Genomic DNA, 23884 nt, shown 5'->3' with positions numbered 1-23884 from the left:
TGGCTAGGGGCACCCCATCTTCCAAAGTCTCCAGTAGCTGGAGGGTCCCAGGTGGGAAAAGGCCCTTTGGAAGGTTTGTGCCCTGATGCTGAGCTCCCAAACCACCGAGGGGCTGTGGCTGCCTCCTCCTGATGCCGCATTGGTAACCCCAGGGTGGGAGAACTGTATTTATATAGAGACTGAATAAATAACTGTGTAAGATAACAATGTTGGCGAGAAATGCGAGGAGCTCAAAGGTCTCTTCCAGCCACAGACACAATGTGTCAGCTCTCTTGGGATGGGATTAATCTATGTTGGCTGCTGCAAAAATTTATGGGTTTTTTTTTGTATCCTTCCAAGTCTTCTCCCACACTTAAATAAAAGCAGACTCTGAAGGTGAGCCTTAGGGAGAGAAAGGAAAAAACCTCATCAGACCATGGTGACATGTTGTGGTGAGCCACTGGGACAGGCACCGAGTGGGATGGGATCCTACAGGATGGGGAATTTTCCGCTTTAGCTGTAAATCGCCTGTTGACATCGTTGAGGGCTGGTGGAAGGTGTTGCCTGAAGACAACCGCTGTGCGTGGGGCTGGTTTTCCTGCTGACATCAATCTAGGGTGGTTGAGAGGATGAGAAAGACAGAATAAAAATAAAAAATAAAATAAAAAAAAAATAAAAACCAAAACAACAAAAACCCAAACAAAAAAACCCCAAAACCCCAAAAACCCAAAACCAAACTATTAGAAAATATGATCCAGTGAAATTTAAGAGTTAAGAATAGGCTTTTTTCCCCCCCTTCTTTCCCAGCTGGTGTAACTAGTTCAGCTGACACCTGGTACAGCTATTCTGAGCCTCCAGGGTTTCCACTTTAATAATTTACATCTCCTCTCGCCACCCCTTAGTGAGACTTAACCTCTCTCTGTCCCCCCTGGCTCCAGAAACACTGCCTGAGCCGTGGGGTCAGGGTTGGAGTGAATAAAACTTGGTTGGGTTGAGCTGGGAGATCGTTGGGTCTCTATCTGCCCGTCCCAGCATCCCTCTGCAGCCCCAAATCCCCAGGATTTTGGGGAAGCCCGTCCTTGCATGTGAAGTCACGTGGGATGCTAAATCCTGCTGATCCCCTGCTTTGGCAGAAAGGGGAAATTTTTAGAGGCTTTGAAGCAGAAATTGATGGTTTCTGAAAGGAGGCGGGCCAAGGATGGGGGTGTCCCCCGGGATCAGCAGCTTTCGGAGATGGCTCATTGTTCAGCTGCTCCGTCAGCCCTATGAGAAGTGCCCCAAATACCCCAACTGATCTGCTCTTGCTGAGGGAAGCACTTTTTATCATCAGCCATCAGGGAAGAGGGAGACTTTGCCTTGAGGGAGAGCAGAAAACCCACAAGTTACCCCGGGGACACTGTAGGGCCATCAGATGAGCGCTCAGGATGGGGTTAAAATCTCCCTGTGTGCACGCAGCTGGAGAGAGCTGCGAATTCAGGCAGTAAACCCACCCCAGAAACACTGAAGAAAATAGTTAGGAGAGGTTTCTTCCTTTTCTTTTTTTCTTTTTTTTTGAAAAAAAACCCAACAAACGGATTTTTTCTAAGCTGGGTTTGTGAAAGTGCTGTCACTGCATTTTAAAGCTGCTGCCTTGAATTTTCCACCTCCACCATCACTCCTGTCCTGCAGCGACAGACACCTGCAAAGCCTCTTCTCTTAAACAGTTTTCAGCATCTTTTCACCAGCAACTCAAAACCCTGTTAATTTTTGATAATCGTGGTTGGGAGCAGAAATGTAACCAGGTGGGGTCTCTGAGGCACAGGGTGTTGTCTGCGGGTGTTACCAGGTTACTAGGCTGCTTCACAGCAATTTTATTTTATTTAAGTTCACCTATCTAAAACTGGCAGCCTTTGGGGAAGATGTTCTGTGGGTTTTTTATTTTAAAGGAAACCATAATTTTTAAGCTATAGAGTTTTTCTTCCTGCGGTGGGATGTTTATATTCCTCCACCTGGCTGCATGTTGAAAGCAGACACGTGAGAGGAAAAGGAAGAAAACTTGTTGTCTTTGGCTTTAATTAGCCTTTAATTAGCAAATGAAGGCGTGGTTTTGTTCTTTGAGGTAAATAAAGCATGTATCTTGCACTTCCGATTCTTGTTGCAATTTTTTTTTCTCTTCCTACTCTTACATCATTTGGTGACTTTCATCAACTGCAGGCTGAGGAATCAAGCAGTTAGGCAGAATTTCAGCATGTTTTGGTACCTGGAAGCCCAGCTCCTGTTCTTGCAGAGCAAAAACTTAAAGCCAAGTATCTTCTCCTGGGTTAGATGTGGAAAGCAGAGTGAGCACCTGCTGCTTTTTGCATAAAACACCTAAATCTCATGGGGTTGGGGTTTTTCTTCCTGGGAAAAGACCTGTCCCATGACTGCTCTGACAACACTGGAGTAACACGCAGGGGTTTTGGTCTCTAAGTGCAGCTACTCGTGTGTTCATCCTCACCCCGAGGCGCTTCCCCCCGACCTGAGGATGCTCTCTTGGCTGCAGGATTGCTTCTCCATGGCCAACATCTCCTGGTACGGAGGGGTGAGCATCTGCGCCCAGCTCTGGCCGCTCAATGGTGCCGAGAGCCCCGCGCAGCCCTTCATTAGCAGCGACTTCGGCAAAAAACCCACCGGCATCCCATTATTTTTATGTTTGGCAGATGCAAAGGGCTATGCAGGCTGTTTGCAAAATGACTTATTTTCATGTTGTGGATGAGGCATTGATGGTAAATTGCATGAGAAATTAGTTCATTTTCAAAGAAAAAACAAAGTTTCACATGCTGAGGTGGTGATGGGCTCTTACTCAGCCATCTGCAAAACCCAAGTTGTGAAAATAGCCCCTGTTCTAACCACTTCTTAGTCCATCCAGGATCATACCTTTCCTGGTGGGCAGTTTCCATACCAGAAGAGTTTCATAACCCATCACATCAGCTTTACCACCTCCTAAGATGAAAAAGTGTCCCTGGGAGACCTTTGGGGAGTCAGCAAGTGGTGGGAGGTTGAGGAGGAAACCAAACTCTAGGAGCAAGCAGACTCAGACCAAAAATCCCCCTTGGCTAGATGAGCTCGACACCATTTTTCAAGCCAAAGCTCATCATGAAGGTCCAGATCTGACCCTGTTTGGACACCAGAAACAGTCTCCCATGCTGGGCTGCTTGATGACATGACCCCTTGCACCACCAAGTGGGGAAAATAATGTTTTCCTCTGGAAGATGGATAAAGCTGCTGTCAGGAATGACAGCCGCTTGGCGTAAAACACAAGCACAAATGAAAGCCAGGAGGAGAAATCCTCCCTGCAGGACATGTCCCCCGGGCCACCCACATCACAAGGAGGTTGGTGCTTTGGGTTTGGGGGACCATGTGGCCGGGGCTGAGGGGGTGGCTGGGCTACCCCTGCTGGCCTCGTGGGTTTTGGTGAGCGTGTTCCCACCAGGGTCGGTGTTGCCATATGAGAAGCAGCAGCAAGACGATGGCTACAGCCCAGAGTGTGACTGTGCTGCCATCAAGGTGGGCCACCCAACTGTGGTCCTCATGAGAGCAAGCCAGAAGGAAAGCTTTGAATAGGGGATTTGGGGAGGAGGAGGAGGATTGGGGTTGCCAAAGTCAGCAGGGCAGGCACAGTGCATGGGAGTGGTATGGGGGAGTGTTGATTTCCCTCCAACGGAGATGCTGAGTTGTTGGAGAAACCCATATCTGACCACAGCGATGGCCAAGACAGACAGGCGTCGGAGCATTTTGTGTCCTGCAAGCCATCTAAAGACATTGGGTTTGTGCTTGTTTCCCCCAGAGCCAGTCACCTCCCATTCTTTGTCTAGATGAGCCCGCTGTACTCGGACTGGAGCCACGTGGGGTTGAAGGGGCTTATTCCCTCTGTGCTGCACAACAGCTTCTTAGGCTACAACTTCTTCATCCCCGATGCAGTAGGTAATAATTTCTTTTCTGCCTTTTCCCCTATTTCTGGCTTTGCTGCAGAGGGTTTTGCAGCAGTTGCTCAGGCAAGAGGAGCTCGGGAGGTGTGTTTGCACCACCTGGCTTAGGTGGGCTGTAGGAAGGCTCGAAGCACTTTGTTCCCGGTACCCAATTTTCTGCTGCGCTGACTTCGATTGTTGAATGTTACTAGGGAATCGGCTGAGGAACTGAAAACAAAAAAACATGTTGTAAATTTTAATAGGCAGCCCCAGAAGCAGGCAGGTCTCTGGGGATTCACAGAGAGCTGCCTCGACTGCAGGCGGTGGGCAGCCTGCCACCTCCCGCGGCTTTGCTGGAGCTAAAACCCACCCGGCAAAGGCAAGGAGGGAACCCACAGCCAGGAAACTGCACACCCAGGCTCCAGGGTGGGAACTAGATGTTCCTAAAACACCAGCAGCCCTGCTCCAAGTTTGCATTTCTGCTCAAAAGCACAATGGCTTGAGAAATCCTGAAATAAAAATGTTATAAAAGTTTAGAAACAATCCTTTGACTGGGGCCAAGCAGCTCGTTTTTCCTCTCTTCTTGGAGGTGACCAGGTTATTTGTGTTTAAAACATGCCCCAAACAGGCAGAGGCTGCAGGTGAAGTGTCAGACTGTAAAGACAGCCCTGAAAAAGGGGGTTGTTGGGCAATTTTTCAATTTGGCCTCTATTTTCTTTAGAAAACAAGGCTGAGGCAGTGACAGCATACCGGTTCCCTTCCCAAAGAGACGCTGAACCCATTGGTCGTGGCATTTGGTGCTGGGGTTGTGGCCCATCGGGTTGGGTCACCGCAGCTCGGGGCCACTCTGAATGGGAAAAGCCTCTGGAGAAAATGGGGCTTTGGCTGGTCTGGGTGAGCCCTTGGCATTGGGGTTCTTGTGCCACTTCTGGGGAAAGCTGGGCCAGATTTTGAGCAGTGGCTCCTAAGGACACTCCAGCCCCAAGGGCTTCATTTTCCTTTCCCTGTCCCATCCCATCCTCTCCTGTCCTTCCCAAGCCCCTCTCTAGTATTTCAGAGGGGAACTGGAATCCCCTTCCACTACATGTTTCTGATTAATTAGTTAGCAATAATCTGCTTCTCCACCACTTTTCACTATGAATTTGAAGGGATGCAAATTACAGGAGTATTTTCCCATGATGCTTCATCTTTGTACATCAAAGTGGCAGGAAAATCCAGCATTTTCCCAATGTTTTGCTTTGCAGGAGACAAATCCCTTTTTACAACGTTCTGCTAAAATTCAGAAACTCCTGAGACATCCTCCCCAGCACATCTGGTCTTAAAAGGGCCAGGGGTAGATGTCTGATCCACATTTGCTGATGACACTCAAGGAATAAAAACACAGGTGGGGAGGATTCAGCTCCTCTGGCAATGGGGTGAGGTGTCCTGCCCGCACAGAGTGCAGGTCATGTGGGACTCATCCCACCATGAGATGCCCCCAGGCAGCTTTACTCAGCTCCTTGTCCCCGGCAGGAGGGAGCCTGGCCGGTGACATCCCAGAGGACCCGGAGCTGTACATGCAGTGGCTGCAGATCGTGATGTTCCTCCCCGTGATGGCCTTCGGCACGCCGCCCTGGCTCTGCTGCAACGCCTGTGTACGTGCCCCCATTCCCCACAGAGGAGGACACTGTCCCTCGTATGACAAACACTTCCAAAAGCCATTAAGGTCCCTACTGGGGAAAGCTGAGGCTAAAAATCATTGTCCTCTTCTTGCTACCCCCAAAATCCTGCGCTCTGCCCCAGCACCCAGATCGCTGTATGCGTTCAGCAGTATTTTTGCTGCAAAATTAACGTGAGTTTTTTGTGGCTTTAAACTTCATGGCTCTGTGCAACCATGGGGCTGGTATATGCAATGCCTGTAGAAGTGACAATAATCGTCATGTGTGTCTCCTTCCCTTTTGCTGCTGGAGTTGTTTAATTATAGTTTGATCAAATAGTTAATGTCTACAGTAGGGCGAAACCTGCAGATTCACATTCAAGATCTGTTTAAACAGTTGGGGGCACTTTTCCCAGGGATGTCCCCTTTAGGGCAATAAAAGGGGAGAGCGTGTCTTAAGACTGGGGACACAGGGGGAAACGTCATTAAATGTCTTTGCCAGCAACAAAAGAGTTTGTTGCTTTCGTTAGACACGAACACCCCGGCGGATACCACCTGCCAGCGGCTGTCCCTGGCTTTTGCACCTAAATGGGAATAAATCCCCTGAATCAGCCCTGTTTGCACCTTGTTAGCTGTCATTACTTGATCAGGACATTGCAATTTGGTAATCTCTCTTCCCAAGGGAATATATATATTTTTTTCTTCTGCTTGCTTTGCTGTTTATTGGATGAAGGACTTGTCATGGGTTTCTTTTTCTTCCCCCACCCTGCAGGTACTGAACCTCACCCGGCAATGCATACAGAGGCACCAGGATTTCGTTGTGCCACTCCTCCTAAAATACAGTGAGGAATGGCTCAGTTCCAGGTACCCTATCTTCCGGCTGGCGTGGTGGCTCAGCCCCATGGATCCAACCGCTTTCACCGTAAAGGATGAATTTCTCATTGGAGATGAGGTAGGAAATGCAGGGACTGAATGTGCCCCCCAAGGGTAACTGGGGGTAATAAGGTGACCCCTGTGCTCGCCCGTCCACCCCTCTGCATCCTGCGCTCATACAGAGGTGGTGTGAAACCAAAGGGCTGAGGGGACCCTGCTGGCTCCACCAGGTTTGCCATTTATTCAAAATGAAGGGTCTATGAGACTTGTTTGTTTGTTTGCTTAATATCAGGGTATTTTTCAGTCCTTTCTGCCAGAAGACATCTCCTGACGATCACCACTGCTCCTTTCTCCCCTCTTTTTGGGCTGTTAATCCCATTACATGGAGTTCCAGCCCGCAATAAGCAAGTAGCAGCACAAGTTAGGTGCATGCTCTCAAGCTCTCTGTGGCACGTTTAAGATGGCTGGATGCTTTTATCCGTTTTTCTAGTAGAGATTTAAACACGGCTGGTATCTGCTTCCCCAGAGTTTTCCTCTGCTGCTTCAGATTTCAGTGGTTTCATGATGCAAATACTCCTTGCAGGTATGGTGTTTTCACACTTTGGGCGTGGCATGTAGCGGGGAGTTTCTCCCTGCAGATGTGTCCTTCTCATCTTACTGCAGCTCACAAAGTCATTTAACACACAGAAGGCATGATGTTTGATGTGATGGATTGTCCTTTAAATCTAAAAGATCTTGGAAAGGCAAGTCAGGCCTTCTGAAGAAGACTTCTCTTAAAGAAAGCTCTGCCTCATCCTCCCATTTTTGTAAGGAGACATTTTATTTCATGCAGTGGCGTCACTTCATCTTTGTCCCTCCTGCTCTGCCTGGGTGCAGGATCCCAACAGTTCAAGATTTTGGCAGTTTCTACAGGTTTTTCTTTTCATTAAAGGCATAATCCTCAGGTCATATTATTGCACCCATTTTGCAGCAACATGTCAGTCTGTCTTTACAGGGGGATGTTGCTAATCATGGGGACATCATCTCCCTGGAAAAAGAAATCTCAAACCCAAAAGCAAAGCTCAACAGGAGTTTGTTTCTTGATTTAATAGAAAAGCAGCTTGTGCTGCAGAGTTCTCTTTTCAGGCCCTGCCTGCAGCCTCCAACAGACATTGCAATAACTGATTTCCAAGCTTGACTTTCTGGCCACAAATCCTGTGGATCCAATTCAAAGTTGTTTTTTTCAAAGGAAAGTTACTTTCAAAGGAGATTACTTTCAAAGAAGCAGCAGAAAGGCATTCTAGCAGAGAGCTCAGATAATCCAGCGGGAAGGTTTTAAAACACAAATCCTTGGCACAGATGACTTTGAGACCAGTGCTGTGCAAGCACAGAGGCTGGAGGGAGCCGAGGCATTTCTGCTGTCCCCGTGGGCTGTAGAGCACACGCTGGGGCAGGAGCAGTGGCATTAGTTATACCTGTGAGCAAGCTAAAGCCTAGTTCCTGCCCCCAAAAGCTCTCGAACTGAAAATCCCTGATGCTGTTGAATCAGCCAGGGCAGAAATGTGGCCTGCGTTAGTGAGGTGAGATGCCCAGTAAAATACCGCAAACTTGTGGAGAAAACAAAAGGTGGGAGCAGCTTTAGCCTTCTCTTCCAGGAGGTGTAAAGCTCTGGCTTGGCTGAAAGCTCCTAAACTATGGTAAAATGTGATGTCTGCTCCATAAACTTGTCAAGGCCAAGCATTTCTGATAAAACATGATGTGAATCTGGCAAAAAGCTCACCTGATTTTTTTAATTACTTGTTGCTTTTTTTTTTCCAAAAGAGCATGAGCCTGTGGCAGGAGAGCCCAGACAGGGGATGTTTTGACTTCCAAGCTGGTTTTTGGAAGCTGTAAGAATAGAAATGCACTCCAAAACTGGCTTTGGTGCAATTTGGAGCGTCATTAATAATAAACTATGGAAAATACACAGGGTAGTTCTGTCCCGGTGTGGTCTGAGGCAGGACTAAGCATTAGGACGCTGGGATAAAGCTTTGGGGCATCATCCCTCAGTGCAAGCAGCGGCTGTGGGGTGCTGATCAACACGGCTTTGTGCTATGGCTGAAGCCCTCCCACTTCTGAGTTGCACCCCAAGCTTTTCTGGGGGTAACTCTGGGCTGGAAGGGATAGCCCTGCTTTGAAATCTGACTTTCAAGCTGGGATTTGTACACTCATTTCTTCCAGATCTCGTTCACCCGGATCTCTTGGCAGCGCACGTTCAACCTGAATCAGGCTGAATGATGTATCTGTCAAATTAGCAAGAGTGCTCAATAAGCTCTTCTGTCAAATTTTTGCTGACTACAGAGGGAGACAAATACCTGCTCCCTTTGAGCAGACAGGACAGTGATGCCTTTGGGTTTCTGCGAGTGCTTTTGGGATGCTGTGGTGTGGGACTGCAGTGGTCAGGGTGGTTTTGATCCCTGACCAAAGGTCTCGAAACTGTATTTAACACTGCACAGCCATATTCCAGCACTGCTTGTGAGCCAATTTCCACTACTGGGGAAGGGAATTGGACCTGACTGCTGCTGAATCCTTCCAACAGAGCATGTTGAAATGTAACAGCAAAGAGACAAGTTGCACTGATTTGGCAAAAAAAAAAAAAAAATACTGGTGTGTGCTGGTTTGTAGCTGTGATGCAGCATCGCTGCTTGTCAGTGCCATCTGCCTGGCGAAAGCGGATGCTGCAAGAGGCCGGGAAGCCAGGTCTTGCTGCCAAATGTATTTGTAAAGGCCAGAGGGTCCAAAAGTGCCCCCCAAAGTGTGCCAACACTGTGATGTCTCCCTGGGACGATGGTGCCATGCAGTTCAAGGAGCGTCACGAAGTGGTGCAGGGATGAGTTGACCAGGACCTCCAAAAAAGGGATTTAAGGACTGATCCATAAATTTCATACCCAGTTTTCACTATTTGGGAAAAACAGATTTCTGATGGTTTTTTTTTTCTGTTCAGGTTTTCCAAATTATGAGCTGGATTGACTCGAGGGGCTGCTGCAGGCAGGGATGATCCCAGTCCCATGTAACCAAAGGCCAGTGCATCATCTTTTCTCATCATCTTTGTGGTTGCTTGCTTCTCCCTTCGGCCTCATGGTTTGCTGGGTGCAGGTAGCAGCATGTCCTGGCTAATCCTCCCTGAGCTAAATTTATTTTCTTTTTTTCACTGCAGGTCCTGGTTGTCCCAATAACAGAAAAAGGGCAAACATGGTGACATATCTACCTACCTGGAGAAGGGCACCTATGGATGGACATCAACACTGCCCGCATCTTTGACGGAGGCACTGTGCTCAGGAATTACTCTGCCAGCCTTGCAGAGGTCCCAGTTCTTGTAAAGACCTCCTAAACCCCCAGACTGCCACAGCTCTGGGACAGTTGACCTCTTTCAGAGCAACACTGGCCAAATGTGGTCACTCTGCCTTGAGACTACTTCAGCCTCTTTGCACTTTTCCAAGAACCCCTTTTTAAATTATTATTTCCACAGAAAATGTTTGAATCATTTATTATTTGCTGTTATTCTAAGAAGGCGGAAATGCAGCTGTGGCACAAACATCCCTCCACACAGAATGTTGACCTCTATCATTCCAGGGCTGTCCCAGTGAAATGTGTGTGTGTGTGTGTGTGTGTGTTTAGGTGGGCACACCAGCATTTCCTGGTCCCTGGCATCACGCTCAAAGGTGCTTCCCCAGCCAGAGAGTGGATTTTCCAGAACAGGAGACAAAGGAACATCAGCTTATACCAGCGGGGAGGTTTTGCAGTTAAAGAAATAAGTATAGACAAGGAAAACACACCATGACAGCTTTATTCATGTGTATGGGCATCCCACTTGCACAGCAGTACCTGCTTCTCACATCTGATGCAGGGAAGTCCTGGGTAGCAAGAGCCTGACTTTGAGGCTAATTGGAAAATTAGGTGAATGAGGCTGGGGACACCGGGGCCCCAGGGCCTCTCCATCCATGCTGGGGCCCTGACCTGCCCCAGGGAGGTACCCAGGTCCCCCCGGGGGCGCAGGACAGCCCCGCAGCGGCCTGATGTTGCTCTGGTGCTGTCACTCGCTGCCACCATCTTCAGAACCACCAAGCACAGGGATTTGCCTGGGGGGGCCCTGCCACCCTGGCCCCAAGTGGCGCCCCTGGCCCCGAGCAGCCCCGTTCCTCTCGGTGCTGGAGGGTGCTGAGCTGGGCGGTTCCAGGAGCCCAAGGCCAAGGAAATGGCCGCTGTCGCTCATGGCACACAGTCTGGCACCCACACAGAGACATGTGGGGCAGTGTCACGTGCATCATAGGGACATCTCTGTGAGATCACAGCCCCGTGGGCGGGGACACCTCTGTGAGGTCACAGCCCCACAGTGGGGACACCTCTGTGAGGTCACAGCCCCGTGGCCCCGCATCACGCCCACATGGCACTGGCCCCCAGTATAACAAAGAGCCGCCCAGGGCAGAAGCTCCACAGCTTCAGGTACACTGCTGCGCACCGGCTGGGGCTGCCATTGTGACGAGGCCAGGAACTGCTTTCCTGCCTTCCCAGCTCCTGCCTGCACGTGTCGCAGAGCTCAGTCACTGCCCTGCCCCAAGGAGGGCAGTGGTTTGACCAGGTGTTTGAGAAGCGAGAAAAAGTAGAGGAGCCTTAGGTGCAAGGTATCTTGTTTGGACTTTTAGTCAGCCCTGACGTGCGCAGGCTGTTGGACTAGATGGGCATTGTAGGCCCTTTCCAACGGCATGATTTGATTCAATTTGATTCGATTCTGTTTGATTTGATTCGATTCAATTCGATTTGATTCTGGATCTGCCTGGCAACTGAGAGAAAACTCCCTGAAGGTTTTGGCCTGCGTGCGGCCAAGGCACATAAGCGCCCCTGATCATCAGCTCTCCTCTCTGCAGAGATGCTCCAGTCTAGTCCCTTTGGCATAACTGTGGCCCTGTGTTGGACTCTCCAGTATGTCCACGTCTCTCCTGTACTGGGCAGCCCAGCGCTGGACACAGTACACTTGCCAAATGGGGCTTTTTTTTCCCACTTTGGTTCCCAAGAGCCCTGAGATGTCACCAGAGAGTCACTGTGACTGTTACATCACCCCCGTGGAGGCGTGGGGCAGTCCCGAAGGGCCACAGTGTGGGAGGTCACAGCTGTCTGCAGGTGGGGGGACCGGACCGGACCCCCATCCTGCAGGCTCACTGCTGAGGGCGCATAGAGGATCTGCCAGAGGGGGACGTCAGTCCCGACCTGCCGCACCCCCACCCTCGTGCCGCCATCACGGCGAGGCCAGGAACCGCTTTCCTGCCTTCCCAGCTCCTGCCTGCTCATGGCCGAGAGGTCACTGCCCTGTCCACAAAGCAGGAGCACACAGAGATGCCCCCAGTGTCACTCGTCTGCCCCAAGACAGTCCCTGGCGTTGGTGGCACCACCGGCACAGCCCCCGGGCAGAGCAGACGCCTCTTCAGCAATACTGCTGCTTCCTGCAGGTCACAAGTTTTGTCTGTCTCTCGTTTGCAGTGCAAGATAGCATTGGAGGAGGAGAAGGACTTGGCAGAACAGGGCGCATCGTCCCCTGCTGCAAACACCAGCCAGGCACCCCAGGCCGCGCTGCTGGATACCCCTGAGGACCCAAACGGCTTCGTCGTCCTGGAGAGCACCGGCTACACGCCCTGCAGGAGCTCGTGCAGGCACTGCTTCTGTTTGTCCTGCATAGAGGAATGGGCCCGCAACCAAATCATCTGCCCCAACTGCGGCCATGTCTTCCACCACATCTTCCCCCAGCTGAGCCACAAAGTGCATGACATCACACCTGGCGACAGTCCAGGGAGATCTCGCTGTCGCTCTGCACAGAGGAGGCGGCAGCGGCGACGTGGCTCTTATGGCAGAGACCATGGTAGTGACCATGCCAGGGCCCCCGACAGGAGCCAAAGTAGGTCCCAGAGGTGGCACCACCATGGCCACAAACAGGCCCAGCACACCCAGGGCTACGACTCCTCCAGAAACAGGAACCGAGTTCACTGGGCGCACCCATGGGGTCCCCGCAGACAACAGCAGTGGAGGGAGGACAGGGAGCACCCCCGTGCCTGGGACAGCCACCGGAGCAGGTCCCCCAGGCAAGGCTGGGAAGTCCCCATGGCGCACTCGGGCACCATGGCCCATGATTCCTCGGCAAGGTGGAGGTGGAGGAGCAGGAGCAGGAGCAGGAGTAGGAGTAGGAGAAGGGACCCTCAGGGCCAAGCTCCAAGTCGCAGCGGCTTCTCCAGGAGTACCCGTTCCCGACGCAGGTCCCGCAGCACCCGGGGCCGAGAGCAGCGGGAGCGTCGAAGAATGGACTGGGAAGGGGGCCAAGCTCTGAGCCACAACCAGCAAATCGCAGCTTATTCTGGGACAAGAGCCCAACATCAGCAGGGAGGCCGTGACTACTACAGACAATGGCAAGTGGTAAGGAGCCAGTCCCGGCGCAGGTCCCACAGCACTGCCGGGCACAGGGGCTGGTAGCACACCCTGGCAAGAAGGCACACAGCGCTGACCCCCTGACCAACAACTGCTGGGGGAGCACAACGAGCCCGGGGACACAGAAGGCCCTCGAGGGGGTGGTTGTGCGACATGTGGACGGTGGCAGTGGCACAGTCACCCCACTGCTCCTGCTGACGAATGCCACCCGTGGCACAAAGCCCTCCCGTCATCCCCTCCCAGGGCAAATCATGGCCTATGCTCGAGCAGGGGCAGCCGGAGCAAGCTGCCCAGGGCCGCAGCCAGCCAGGCCTGGGTCAGCTCTCAGGACGGAACCTGCAGAACTCCTCTGGGCAACCTGTTCCAGGACTTCACCTCGCTCCAAATAAACACGAGTTTTGCACCGCACTTGATGGGGCCTTGAGCTGAGCAGGTCTGTGTTGCGGGAGGATATCAGACCTGCACAACTCTATGAGAGTTATAACAAGCAAAGCCATTTATTTTTCCAATAGTACATACTTATGCTCTCGCCAAAGCTCTTACTTCATAATCAGCAAATCAGCAATTAGACAGTTATCAACCTTTTCTCCTATCAGCATCAGACCACTCTAACATGCACTGTGCAGACCAGTCACCTGCTCATTCACGCGCTGTTCATGCGGCGGTAACTTCTCACAGTTCAGTACTTTCCCACAGCTCAGTGTTGCAGCTGTCCGTTGTTTTTCCCTGCCACCTTGGCACAACTCAGCAGTTTCTTATCTTTCCCCAAGGCCTGTTTCTCATCAAAGCCTAGCTGTTGATTCAGACGCTGTGCAGGGCTGACAGGCTGATGCCTCCCACAGGTCTGGGGAAGGGCCTGTAGTGGGCTTACAGCACCCCGCAGCCTGGCGCTGCTGCAGCCTAGCGAGCTGCCTCCTCAGGAAATGGCTGTCTAAGGGACACTCACCTTCAAGGCCCGGTGCGCCATTACGGTTCACTTTGGAGCTGTTGTTCTGCTCACACCGCCACAAATCTCAACTGGGACAAAGCCTGACAGGAGTTGCAGTCCCCGGGCTGCCACGCCCCACTGGCTGCAGCTGGCATAAAACTACAACTCCCAGCATGCCCTGCACACTGTGGTGGCCCCTCAGAGAGGTGGCAGAGGGGGCGTGGTGCACCCTGATCCATGTAGTTGCAGTGTCGCATTGGGCGGGTGGCAGTGGCAGGGGGAGACTCCATTTCCCAGCGGGCCTGGTGGCGGCGGGGGTGAAGTCGGTCAGCGCCAAGATGGCAGTCGATAAGGAGCTGCTGGAGCTGGACCTGTACAGCCTGTTGGGGGTCGGCAAGAAGGCATCGGAGAAGGAGGTTAGGGCCTGTAAGGAACTGTGTTAGACTTTGTTTGTCTCAACATTGCTGTTGCACCACCACCATTTCCTGGCCTCGGCACCCTGTTGCCATGGACGAGTACGTTCTGAAGGAGACAAAGGGTCCCAGACAAAACCACGACATCTGCCCGAAGCTAAATCGGGGTGCGGGAGACATGCGGGCCGGGATAACCAGCGCCTGGGCATCTGCGCATGGAGGACCACGGGACCAGGAGCCCCATGATCAGGATGAGACGTGCAGGCTGGCACGAAATGGGCGGAGGCTTTTGGAAAAGGTCGAGGGGGATGGGACAATAAAAGGACTGCGTACTCCTCCCTTGGGGGCACTTTCTTCAACACCTGTTACTTGGAGCCGGGACCTCAGCGGAGCTTGGAGCACCATCACCTGCACCGAGCCTGAGCCAACAGAACATCACTGTATCCCTGGTGGTGGTGGTAATTAGCTGCATATCTACTGTTTTCCTTGCTTAGGGATTCTGACTTTCCTCTTGTTTTCCTCTCTGTCCTATCGCTATTACTAATTGTTATAGCAAATAAAGTAAACAAGGTTGTACGGCATCTGACCTTGTTTGTGTCTTAATTTCACTCCTGGGATCGTTTAAGAACCCTTCCCGATATCGGATCGGGAAAGGAACGTAGGCCGGGAACCCTCACGGAGCCGCCGAGGGGCTTGGACCAGGGCCTCTCTCTTCCCTCCCCTGCCCGCCCCTCGGTACCGGGGTCTGTCGGCGAGGGCAGAAGGCGTCTCAGTCGTGGGGCTGCGTTTGCTGCTCTGCAGGTATTGAGTTGAGTGGTTGCTCCACATGCTGTTTTAATAGGACATCGCTGCCGCAGGCTGCTGCGTGCTCAGCTGGGGCTGTTAGTAAGTGGGAAAGTCCCTTTTTTCTGATGTTGGCTTTGCTACATGCAACTTACCCTTCCATTTTCTCCTCTTGAGCCTGGGAGGTGGGACTTTGGAGGAGGATGAAATCAGTTGGAGCGAGCTGCAAAATGTGTCTCGGACAATATTTCTCTTTGTTTGTTTATGTGCCTTCAAAAGGAAAGCTCCTCGTGTGTTTACCAAAAATCCAGTTGTTAGAGGTTGGTCTAAGTACTGCACGTTTCCATAAGTCCTCTTGTTAGTTTTGTGAGTTGGAAATGACATGTTTCCCTTTTTAATTTAATTGGTAAGTCAGAAATAAACACAAGATTTGAGCAACTGAACTGGAAAAGTGACTTTTTCAGGGGAACTAAGGTGCTGAGTACCGTTGCTGCCACCATAATATGGACCCCCAGGACCCTTGGGGTGACACGGGTGACCAGACCCAGCTGGCTCTGGTGTGAGTGCTCATTCAGGGGCTTTCCTACCCTCTAAGGCTCGGCTCATGCTGACTCCAAAAGGCAGTTTACCGCCACAGAAAAGGGATGTTTCCACTGTGACTCCTCAGCTTGCAGCCCCACTGCTGTTTGTTCTGGAGGTAGCACATCACCAAAGCACTGAGGAGTTCAGGAGAAAGACGTTGGGCCAACTGCAACATTTCAGTGCCGTCCTGAAGGCCCTGGGCTGTGCCCCGGCCACCGACCACCTAGGACCGCGTATGATATGCGAGCCCAGGATCCTCCATGAGACCTGGTGTATGGCTCTGCTCCTTGCCACAGGAGCAGCTGCCCCAAGTGACGTGGGTGGAACTCACCTCAGAGGGGGTGGCAGGAGGCTGAGGACATCCCTGCCTGTATGTGGGCATGATGATGTCACCATGGCCACTGTGACCCGCCAACAGTGTCCCTGCTCATATATGGGGGTGCCAATGTCACCATGGCCGCTGTGACCCGCGGGGACAAGCCTATAAAAAGGATCGCTGGGCTCAGGCCATGTGTCAGTGCGACCTGGGAGGTGAGGAGAGGGCAGGGGAGGGATGGGGCTTGTGGGGGGGGCTGCCGAGGGAGGAGGGGGGGTCCCACACCTCGGGGCACTGGGGCTGTGCTGAGAGCTGACCCGCGCCACGCTTCTCAGAGTCAGCCGAGGAGCATCTTGGAGAGACACCCTGCTGCTGCTGGGACAGGGACACTCCCAACGATCGCTGTGGACATGTCCATGTCTGAGAGAAAACAGGAGTCCCCCGACTCGATGGAGGAGGGTGAGAGCAAAGTTTCCCTCCCACAGCACAGCAGAGGGGCTGTCAGGGTGGTCAGCGTGGGGCCGAGTGCTGTGGCAGGGGGAGGCAGTGCCTGCGATGCCCCTTCCTCTACACGGCCCCCAGCCCTTCCCCTCAGCCCCTCAGGGACGGAGCAAGCCCCTGGGGACAATCCCTCAGAGATGCTTCCCACGGCCCCGCAGAGCTGCTCATTCCCACCAGCATTTGCTCTCTCCCCTCCAGTGTGCGTGCTGTGCGGCCGGGCAGCGGCGGACCTGGATCTCTGTGGGCACAAAAACAATCTGGAAGGGCTCTGTGCCCATCTGTTTTGCCTGGTGAGTGCCCTGGGGCTCCCTCCAGCTCGCCAACAGGCGCTCCTGTCCATGCTCTCCTCATATCACAGAATCACAGAATCATTCAGGTTGGAAAAGACCCTTGGGATCATAGAGTCCAACCATCAGCCCGACTCTACAAAGTTCTCCCCTACACCGTATACCCCAACATCTCATCCAAAAGACCGTTAAATACATCCAGGGATGGGGACTCCACCACCTCCCTGGGCAGCCTATTCCACTGTCTGACCACTCTTTCTCTGAAAAAGTTTTTCTAATGTCCAGTCTCTGAACCTCCCCTGTTACAGTTTAAAGCTGTTCCCTCTTGTTCTGTCACTACCTGTGAGAAGAGACCAGCACCAACCTCTCTACAATGTCCTTTCAGGTAGCCGTAGACAGTGATGAGGTCTCCCCTCACCCTTCTCCTCCTCACATTAACAGTCCCAGCTCCCTCAATCTCTCCTCACAGGATTAGTTCTTCAGGCCCTTCACCAGCTTCGTTGCCCTCCTCTACACTCGCTCCAGCACATCGAGATCTCTCTCATATTGAGGAGCCCAAAACTGGACACAATACTCCAGGTGTGGCCTCACCAGTGCAGAGCACAGGGGGACTATCACCTCCCTACTCCTGCTGGTCACACTATTTCTAATACAAGCCAGGATGCCGTTGGCTTTCTTGGCCACCCCGGCACACTGCCGGCTCATGTTCAGCTGCTTGTCAATTAGAACCCCCAGATCCTTCTCTTCCAGACAGCTCCAGCCACACCTCCCCAAGCCTGTAGCCATGCAGGGGGTTATTTGTGGCCCAAGTGTAGGACCTGGCACTTGGCCTTGTTGAAGCTCATCCCGTTAATGTTGGCCACCGATCCAATCCATACACGTCTCTCTGTAGAGCCTCCCTATCCTCATGCTCCCGCTTAACTTGGTGCCATCTGTGAATTTACTGATGATACACTCTATGTCCTTATCAAGATCATCAATAAAGATGTTGAACAGAAATGGTCCCAACACCGAGCCCTGAGGAACACCACTTGTGACCGGCTGCCAGCTGGATTGAGCTCCACTGACTGTGGCAACTGAGGCACAGACTCTCGAAGAAATCCAGAAAGAGTTTATTGTTACAACAGTACATACTTATGCTCTCAGATGCTGTCGGTAAAGCTCTTACCTCATAGTTAACAAATAAGCAATTAGACAGCTATCAACCTTTTCTCCTATCAGCATAGGGCCACTCTTAACACGCGCTGTGCAGGCCAATCACCCTCTCGTTCACGCGCTTTTCTCGCGGTAGCATCTTCTCGCAGTTCAGTACTTTTCCACAGTTTAGTGTTGCAGCTGTCCGTTGTTTTTCCCTGCCACCTTGGCATAGCTCAACAGCCTCTTCTCTTTCTTCCAAGGCCTGTTTTTCATCAAAGCCTAGCACTTTCTCACAGGCTGTGCAAGGCTGACAGGCCAATGCCTCCCACATCTCCCCTTTCTTTGTTTTGCAGCTGCACCTGCAAGACTTGTTTCAAGACTTTATCAATTAAGGGTTAAGCAAACTTCAAAAAACACAGCATACTTAAAATAGTTTCACAGAAGGTTAGAAACAATACAGCAGTTACAGTTACTAGTTAAAAAGAGTAGGCGAAGTTCATTACCCATAATTAAGGGATATGACTAAATACTACAAAAGTAAACAGTAAGGAAAATACAGAATAGCACACTTACTTAATGGGGTACTAACATTCAGATCCGCAGTTGCTGGGGAACCCTGGATGCAGCGAGAATTTAGAGTACCCTTCCTCACAAACTGGAAATCCTACGCGATGCGTCCATCCGTAGGTGAGGCATCCAACATCGCTGCAAGCAGGTCCAGCCTCATATATCTAAATCAGCAGGCCAAAATAACTGGCACTTTTCTTTGAGCGGAAACATCTGATCTCACCCTCCTGTTGGGTTCCACACAGAGCCTGACCACCACTCAGGGGGGAAAACCAAGGGAGTTTCTAATAAGGTTAAACACTTGAGTTCTTAATATTGCTAAACAAAGGAAGTTGAATACACACATTCTTATAGCATTTCATCCTCATTAATAACTACATTTCATCTAAGCTACATCTTTCACTGGTGACTAATAAGCTTATATATTTCATTAATGAGTTTGAATTACTGTTAGCATTTTCTCTTAAAAGAGTTGGCAACTGTAGTGTGATTAAGGACAGAGATAGTGCATTTTGTCCTATTGCAGCAGCAAGCATTACCCATAGATTCTGCTTAAATGATCAGTCTGCAAACTGTTGGCACAGGGGCATCCACAGCACCCACAGCTGGCTCCTGAGTGTCCACCAAAGGCTGCCTCTCATGCCTCAGGTATGGTTGCACACACCTTGCCGATAACCACCGGGGACCTGTGGAGACACAAGCATAACCTCTTCCCCAGGTTATTAAAGGATATGGTCCTTCCCAGTTAGCACTGTCCAGGTTTTTTGCTAACACTTGAGCCTTGCCCTGGACTTCTTGTTGATCCGGTATCTGCGATGAGAAGTGACACAATATTGGTGGCACCTGTGAGACAGGGGAAATGTTTAAAAAGTTCATGACATATAATGCCTTATTTAGCTTTTCATGAGGTGTAGATTGATACCCTCCATGTCCCCCTTTTTTGTTGTTGTAATAGACGCTTTAACGTGCCATGCGTACGCTCCATAATGGCTTGTCCGGTCGGTGAGTGGGGAATGCCGGTCAGATGCTTGACAGCCCACTGTTGAAAGAAAGAAAAAAAAGAAACAGAAACATAAGCAGGTCCATTGTCTGTCTTAATCTGTCATGGCATGCCCAAGGAAGCAAATGCAGCTAAAAAGTGTCTTCACACATCGCGTGCTTTTTCACATGTATGGCAGGACGCAGACACTGCTCCAGAAAAGGTATCAACAGACACATGTACACATTTTAACGTTCCAATTGCAGTGAAGTGAGTGACGTCATATTGCCATAATTCTAAAGAGGCAAGTCCCCGAGGGTTGACATCACTAGCTGTTGAAGAGAGGGAGTCCTTCTGGCACTCAGGGCAAGTGGCAGTGATGTCTTTAGCCTGATGCCTTGATAAAGAAAACTGTTTTTGTATTGCTCTGGTGTTTTGGTGGAAAAATGCATGTGAAAGCCGAGCTTGCTCAAAGACATTAGGTACCACCTGTGCCACCACAGTCAATGCATCTGCTCGTCAATTGCCTTCAACCAAAAGGTCCAGGTAGTGCAGTATGCGCTTGAATATGTACAATAAAATAAGAAGTCTTGCGGTTATTTAATAATCGTAAAAGGGTGTACATTAATGTATAGAGCAGTGGATTATTAACGTCCTTCAGACATGAATTCTCTATACTCTGTACAAGATTGGCAACATAAGCAGAACCAGTAACAATGTTAATTGGGGTATCCCAGCGTTGAAATACATGGACTACTTGTCCCGATCCGATATCTGGGAGGGTTCTTAAACGATCCCAGGAGTGAAATTAAGACACAAATGGGGTCAGATGCCGTACAACATTGTGAAGTTTATTTGCTGTAACAACTAGTAATAACTGATAACAGTGATAGGACAGAGAGGAAAAGAAAGAGAAAAGTCAGAATCCCTAAGCAAGAAAATGGTAAAGGTGCAGCTAATTACCGCCACCACCAGGGATCCAGCGATGTTCCGTTGGTTCGGGTTCCTCCAATATCCAAGCTCCACTGAGGTCCCGGTTCTAAGTAACAGGTGTCAAAGAAAGAGCACACCGAGGGAGGAGTACGCAGTCCTTTTATTGTCCCAGTCCCCACGATTTCTTCAAAGAGTCTGCCCATTTCCACAGAGCTCAGTGTAATATGTGCCGCGCCGTGGTCCTCCATGCGCGCATGCCCAGGTGTTCATGGTGGTTGTGCTGGCAGGGGGTCGACCTGCAGTGCCTTCAGCCTTTGCATGTCTTCCTTGCCCCGCACCCAGCTCACGCACAGGTACAGCTTGGCAGGCACTGCCAAGGCTGTCATTGTTCTAGCCTTGAGCGGATGTCGTGGTTTCATCTGGGACTCTGCGTCTCCTCCAAAGCGTACTCCTTCAGAGCAACAGGATGCTGAGGCCAGGAAGTGGTGGTTGCGGAGCAGCGATGTTGAGACAAACAATGTCTAACACTACTGCAGCTAGCTCAACGATCTGTGGTGATCCCGGGGATCGAGTAATGTCTGCCAAATTTGAGTATGTGGGTCTTGCCATACTATGACTGACTTTCTTGTTTTTCCAGATCCATCAGTAAACACAGTCAAGGCTTGCAACGGTATGTCGCTGCACTTTGGCATGGCATATAATAAAAAATTTTGCTGTAATATTTTATGTGACAGACTGTGTACTAAAAGCTGTCCGGGGTAGTCACAGATCACTGTCTGGAATTCTAAAGACACTTGTATTAGTCATGTAACATGTGCATAGTAACCGGAACAATGATACACACAGGCTCCTGACCAGCAAGTAATAGTAGGCGCTGCCTACCTTTCATGATCAGTTTGGCAAACATTTCTGGATGAGTAGTGACCGTCTTGTGCATTTGGTGTGACAAAAAAATCCATTCAACAATAACAGGACTGTCACTAAGTGTTTCATCCCATTGAAACAGCAGAGCATAGGACTGCCCTGAAGGATTAAATAATATCAGTTGATATGGATGACTGGGCACACATGGCGATGCTTGTCTTTCTGAAATGGAGTTAGCCACATGGTGGAGATCTTGTTTTGCTTTCTCTGTAAGTACTCTGGGTGATGTCAGTGAAGGATCTCCTCACAAAATATCAAACAAGCCATGCTGATCATCATTAGTTAGGCCCAACAATGGCCGTATCCAATTTATAGCTCCGAACAGTTTCTGTAAATCATTTAAAGTCTTAACATCAGTTTTAAGTTCAACCTGTTGTGGGACAATAGTCTGTTCACAAATTCTCCACCCCAGGTACTGCCACTGTGATGATCTCTGTACCTTTTCAGGTGCTATTTGCAACCCCATTTGAGATACTGAGTCTTTGGTTAAAGCAAGAGCCTTTTCCATCACCTCCTGTGCTTCTGCTGCTATAAGGAGGTCATCCATATAATGATATATAACAGCCTGGGGGACCTGCATTCTAACAGGGCTCAAAGCCTTTGCAACAAACCACTGACACATCGTGGGGCTGTTTTTCATGCCTTGTGGCAAAACAACCCGGTGGTACCATCTTGCAGGTTCACTGACATTAATACTGAGAACAGAAAAGGCAAATTTAGGTGCATCATCTGGATGCAAGGGAATGGTAAAAAACCAATCCTTTAGATCAATTATTACAAGATGCCAGTTTCGGGGAATCATTGTTGGGGAGGGCATTCCTGGCTGTAACGTACACATATCCTCCATGGCATTGTTAATGCGTTGGAGATCTTGTAAAAGTCACCATTTATCACTTTTCTTTAAAATAACAAACACCGGGGAGTTCCAAGGACTGGTGGTAGGTATGATATGTCCTGCACTTAACTGTTCCTGAACTAAATCATTAAGGTGGTGCAACTTTTCCATTGGCAAGGGCCACTGACCCACCTGCACAGGTGATTGTGTTTTCCATGAAGTTTCAGGGTGGGTTTAGGGGTGGGTTGCGCTGCAGTGGCGATTAAGACAAATTTGACCCAATTTGAGTTTCCCATCGAGCCATACAGTCACGATCTCATAATGTAATAGGGGTTTCTAATATAAACGGACGAATAGTTGCTACCCAGTTTACTGGGCCCCTTACATGAATGAGATCTTTGCTTTGAAATGTTACAGCAATTCAAGACAGCAATTAACACAGAATTTCTGCATCCTGCTAGAGGAGATATTTCACCTATGACACTTAAAACACTTAGCCCGAACAAACAGGCAGCACCAGTGACCCAGCAGGCAGGCACTAGGGCGCTCTGTCAGAGAACTCCGCACTCCGCAGCTGCAGCTGGGCTGCGTCTCACACATGCAGAACAGTCACACAACCACACAAAGAGGCCCCTCACACTTATTACTCACACAACATAAAATGACAAACACTACAAACATCAAAACACCATTTAGAATATATAAAGCCATTGCTTATTGATTATGTGGTGTTGGCAGACAAGGGACGCCGCATCCCCGTGTCAGCACCTTCTGTAAAAACTGCTGCTTTTGGCATTGGGGGAGGACAGGTGGGCCGAGAACGCGGTGCCGGGCTTGGCCACCTGCGGTCGCTCTGCAGCGGTGGGGGGGCTCAGGGAGGCCCCGGGCCGCCGCCACCAACTCCGCGCTTGCAGGTGGGGGGGTGCGAATGCTGAGTACAGAGATCCACACACTCGGTTTTCCAGATAGAATACTGTGCCAGCGTTAGTACCGTTTTTAAAAGTGCCAGCCAATCCCACGGGACCAACTGATACCCATGAGCGATTGCCTCCAGTATACCTGTTGTAAATGAGTTTTGAGGCCCATCCTCATTAACGCTTTTCTGTCGTTCTTTAATAACAGAAAAATGCAGTCCTTCCCAACGTGGCTGATGTCCTGGCTCATAAACTACAGGAGCAACAATCTTTCTCGCCATGTCCATATCCCCTTGCACCAAGGCTTCTTGCCTCACTTTTACCCACGGATCATCCCCAGCTAAGGGAGGACACAGGCCAGAGTCTCTTTTAGGATTTACAGCGCCAGGGTCTGAAAGATTATCACAGTCTACAGGGTCAGCATATAAATCTTACTCCCGAGGTTCAACATATGTGTCCTTGCCCTCTGAGTTCTTATTCTCTGTGTTAACAGTCTGGCCGCATTCATTATTTTGTCTTTTTATTATCTCAAAAATAGTTCTCCATGTCGAAAAGAGTTCTGCCACAACCTCATTCCCTCGGGTTGCACAGTCCCACAGTCTTACTCCTGCTTCATCCCATATCAGAACAGTGAATATAGTAACCACAGCTGCTACCCAGTTTAAAATTCTCTTCAAGGCATGCAGATTAATATGCACCTTATATTGAGCTAACAGTCTTTCCATCAGTGTAAGCACTGACTTTTCTTCCAAGGGTATTGACCTACCCACAGCTTCCACCTAACACTGCTTCCCCACAGCTCACCTTGCTCATACTGCAACGGTGATTGATGCTGGCTTCTGCTTCCTTTGAGCAGCTACTTAAGTTCTGTGGGGGTTGTCACCAGGGTGATCCAAGTTGGTCACACTTATTTCCCACACACACGGGACACCATCTTTGGCA

At 50.4% G+C, this 23884-nt stretch overlaps 1 long non-coding RNA gene and 1 pseudogene across 1 annotated transcript in view; both read left to right on the top strand.

Moving 5' to 3' along the window:
* LOC141937302 (uncharacterized) overlaps positions 1 to 23884 on the top strand; it is a 201756-nt gene that overhangs the window by 14597 nt on the left and 163275 nt on the right. The window lies entirely within an intron of this gene.
* LOC141937286 (SITS-binding protein-like) lies at positions 3232 to 9763 on the top strand (annotated as a pseudogene).

This window comes from Strix uralensis, chromosome 39 (assembly GCF_047716275.1).
Source record: "Strix uralensis isolate ZFMK-TIS-50842 chromosome 39, bStrUra1, whole genome shotgun sequence".
In the NCBI taxonomy this organism is placed as follows: Eukaryota; Metazoa; Chordata; class Aves; order Strigiformes; family Strigidae; genus Strix; species Strix uralensis.
Note: the sequence above shows the minus strand (reverse complement) of the source record. Positions and strands in the feature narration are given on the sequence as shown.